This window comes from Neophocaena asiaeorientalis, unplaced genomic scaffold, assembly GCF_003031525.2.
Source record: "Neophocaena asiaeorientalis asiaeorientalis breed wild unplaced genomic scaffold, Neophocaena_asiaeorientalis_V1.1 scaffold212, whole genome shotgun sequence".
NCBI classification, from domain to species: Eukaryota; Metazoa; Chordata; class Mammalia; order Artiodactyla; family Phocoenidae; genus Neophocaena; species Neophocaena asiaeorientalis.
The window spans coordinates 4995725-5000256 of NW_020174046.1; the positions used below are offsets into that span (position 1 = coordinate 4995725).

Consider the following 4532-nt stretch of genomic DNA (forward strand, 5'->3'; position numbering starts at 1 on the left):
CTATTTAAAAAGATCATTAGGGTGATTCTGACTAAAAATGTTAAAGTTTTTCTCAAATAATATTTATAAATGTGTGCTCATCACTACAAGGTGTAATAAAATGACATTTGTCGTCTCAGTAGGCTTAATTTTCAGTGGGATAGTGGTGGTTCCAGTGACCTCTGCGTTGCCCGTTTTGCCTCATTTCTTTGGGAGCAGCCTCTACAACGATGGGCAAGATGATCCATTGTGCTGTATGAAGAACATATTAGAAAATGTATTTGTGTGTGTTTTTATATTTGAAAAGAAACATTTTAAGCATTTCTGGTATTTCGTAGAAGGGTTGACACAGACACGCTTGTCGTTATGGCTGTGTTAGTCACGTGTAGTGCAGAACACATAGTGTAGTATGTAGATGTCCTGAGGGCTGAATGGGCACCCCACCCTGCAATGGTTTCTTCATTTGGCATGTTGTGATATATTACAATTTATTTATGTCATCACTTTGCAAGCAAGATTTTTAGAAACATGAGGAACACGAAGAAGAACATTACAATTTTTCCGGTGATGCTTAAAGTCAAGTAAGATGTAATCTCTCCTTGACATACTACATACAGTAATAAATGTTTACAAGCATCTTTTGAGCTTACATAATAGCAGATGCACATAACGGCAAATCCCCTTGCTCTTCTTACTGAGGTTAAAATGGCTGAAACAAAATACTGGAAATAACATGGAAACTGACACAAGTATATTCCTTTGTCAGCAAATATTGCTGGAAGAGGCACAGAAAACATCACTGAAGTAGAGAAGAAACAAGAATGAGGACAAATAATTCGGTGTGAGACGTTTGCTCCGTAATACAGGTGTCTCCATCGTATCTCAGCTTATGGTATTTGCTAAATTGTTTCAATGATGAAATACAAAAAGAACTATTTATGAGCCATTAAAATGTTTTAGGAGACTGATACTCAACAGTAAGTTACTTCTTTATTAAAAACAAGGGACTTCCCTGGTGGCACAGTGGTTAAGAATCCACCTGCCAATGCAGGGGACATGGATTCGAGCCCTGGTCCGGGAAGATCCCACGTGCCGTGGAGCAACTAAGCCCGTGCGCCACAGCTACTGAGCCTGCGCTCTAGAGCCCACGAGCCACAACTACTGAAGCCCGAGTGCCTAGAGCCAGTGCACCGCAACAAAGAGTAGTCCTTACTCGCCGCAACTAGAGAAAGCCCACATGCAGTAACGAAGACACAATGCAGCCAAAAATAAATAAATTTAAAAACAATTTATGGTAAAACTGGGTACATTTACTCATTGATGGAATGACTATTTTGGAATAAAAAAGAGATTCCAGAATATAGTTCCAGAGTCTCTATAATATTACTATATTATTTTTACTGCATAATTTATTGCAAGTTTTAGTCTCAAATTGTAGTCAGAAATTAGCAAATGTGGTTCATTTTATAAACAGGATTTTTTTTCAGCTTTATTGAGGTATAGTTGACGCATAAAATTGCCAGATATTTAAAGTATACAACGGGCTGATTTGATACACATGTACATTGTGAAAGGATTTCCCCCATGGAGCCAATTTAAACCTCCATCACCTCACACAGTTATCCTTTTTATTTGGTGAGAACATTTAAGTTCTACTCTCTTAGCAAATCTCAACTATACAATACAGTGTTATCAACTATAGTCACTATATTATACATTAGATCCTCAGACCTTACTCATCTTATAATTGAAAATTTATACCCTTTTACCAACATCTCCCTATTTCCTCCACCCAGAGCCCTGTGCAACCACTTTTCTACTCTTTAAAAACAAGATCTTGCTCCAGTGTCTCGTCTGCAGTCGGTTGTGTGGAGGGAAGCATCTTGGTCCGTAGGCGCGAGAAAGGGAACAGCATCTATTGTCTGTGTTTGACTCCGTAGTTTGGTCCTAGGCCTCCCGGAGCTTTCCCGGGGCGGTCGGCAGAAAACGCCGGGACCGCCCCGCCCCTCCCCTCCGTCCCCGGGACCGGGAGGGACCCAGCCCGCGTCACGCCGCATCGCGCCCCCGGAATCAGACGGTGCCCCACAGAGGGCCAGCTTTCCCCCGATGGTCAACAAGTAAGAGATCGTGAGATCGCGTACTACAGGTGAACTCTTAGCTCCTGCAGCTCCTTTTGACAAGAAATGTGGTCGTGAAAATTGGACTGTTGCTTTTGCCTTAAGAACTTTCTCTTGCATGGCACCAAGAGTATCACCAATTCAAGCAGTTTAAGATTGTCAAGACAAAACAGTGATGGTGGTCAAAAAGATAAGCCTCGTGAACATATTATAGACTGTGGCGATATAGTCTGGAGTCTTGCTTTTGGATCTTCAGTTCCAGAAAAACAGAGTCGCTGTGTAAACATAGAATGGCATCGATTCAAATTTGGACAAGATCAGCTACTCCTTGCCACAGGGTTAAACAATGGGTGTATCAAAATATGGGATGTATGTACAGGAAAACTCCTCCTTAACTTGGTAGGTCATACTGAAGTGGTCAGAGATTTAACTTTTGCTCCAGATGGGAGCTTGATCCTGGTGTCAGCTTCAAGAGACAAAACTCTGAGAGTGTGGGACCTGAAAGATGATGGAAACATGATGAAAGTATTGAGGGGCCATCAGAACTGGGTGTACAGCTGTGCATTCTCTCCTGACTCTTCTATGCTGTGTTCAGTGGGAGCCAGTAAAGCAGTTTTCCTTCAGAATATGGATAAATATACCATGATACGGAAACTAGAAGGACATCACCATGATGTTGTAGCTTGTGATTTTCTCCTGATGGAGCATTACTGGCTATGGCCTCTTATGATACTCGAGTTTATATCTGGGATCCACACACTGGAGACATTCTGATGGAATTTGGGCACCTGCTTTCCCCACCCACTCCAATATTTGCTGGAGGAGCAAATGACCGATGGGTACGATCTGTCTCGTTTAGTCATGATGGACTGCATGTTGCAAGCCTTGCTGATGATAAAATGGTGAGGTTCTGGAGAATTGATGAGGATTATCCAGTACAAGTTACGCCTTTGAGCAATGGTCTTTGCTGTGCCTTTTCTACTGAGGGCAGTGTTTTAGCTGCTGGGACACATGATGGAAGTGTGTATTTTGGGGCCACTCCAAGGCAAGTCCCTAGCCTTCAACATTTATGTCGCATACCAGTCCGGAGAGTGATGCCCACCCAAGAAGTCCAGGAGCTGCCGATTCCTTCCAAAGTTTTAGAGTTCCTCTCCTACCGTGTTTAGAGGATGCTGTCTTCCCTAGTATTAGGGACTGACAACACACTTTACACAAACCTCAAGCTTTACTGACTTCAAGGTTTAGGAGATTTATTTAATTTGATACATTCTTGTATTGCATTTTCATCAGTTGAGCTTTTAAAGTGTTATTTATAGACCTTAGGAGAAATATTTCTGAACATGTAAATATTTTTCTAAAATGTAACTGTGAGAACATATACATACATGTATATATTTCGATATAAGCTGCTGTGTGTTGAATGGACCCTTTTGCTTTTCTAATTTTTAGTTCCAACATGTATACATTGCTTCAGTAGAGCCACAATATGTATCTTTGCTGTAAAGTGGAAGGAATTTTTTCATTCTGGGACACTGAGTTAGATGGCAAATACTGACTTAAGAAAGCTGAATGCCTCATAACAAAATGTGTATTTGGTTGGGGGGTGGTCAGACAACTGACCTTCAAGTAAAACAGCTTTTGTCTAGGGAAGGATTTTGTTTTCCTTAGGAGTGGCATCTGAGAGGTAGAATTTGAATGTGACATTATTAAATGAAAAATAGCCAGGATACAACCAGGAAAAAAGGGTGTCTTTTTTTTTTTTCCTAACTACTGCTGTGGGCCTTAATTTTGGAAAGCAGCTTGCTACTTTAACCCCTGTGGTATAAATAAAGTATTATAATAAATTTTAGTCAATTTGAAAAATCCGTCTACTGCATTATTGCTAAATATTTTGTTGTTTCTACTAAGGGACAATTATTTTACGACTGTAGTGGGTATTTTTGCTTTTTACACATATCCTATGTTTCTGCAGGGGGTAATATTGGTGACTTGCCAAAGAGAAGCAATACAATTAGTATATCTGTTTTTGCCTTCTGTTATTTATCTTACCTGCAGATATTAAGAATGTATGCATTATGTAAAATGCTTGATTATATATTTTTGTTGAGCTTTTTTTTTTTTTTTTTTTTTTAAGGGAAACCCTTAATAATCTTCTTGTACAATAAAGGTGATAAAAACAAATACAATGCATAACCCCTTTTGAAAGAAACATGCTATGAGAGAACAGTTTGAAAATTAAATGTGTAAAAAGTTTCCATTATTATATGGTTTTCTTGCAAAAAAAAACCCCTAAATATTACACACATTTCTCATCAGAAACTAAAATGTTTAACAGTATTTTCAAGTGATATATTTTTAGCAGAATTTGAACCAATTTGTTTAAATATACACGAAAGGCAGAGGACTCAGTGAGAGGAAGGGGTGGGATGGAAATTA

The 4532-nt window shown here is 39.4% G+C and overlaps 1 pseudogene; it reads left to right on the top strand.

Moving 5' to 3' along the window:
• Positions 1-507: 507 nt before the first annotated feature.
• Positions 508-3374, top strand: LOC112405520 (WD repeat and SOCS box-containing protein 1 pseudogene; annotated as a pseudogene).
• Positions 3375-4532: the final 1158 nt, after the last annotated feature.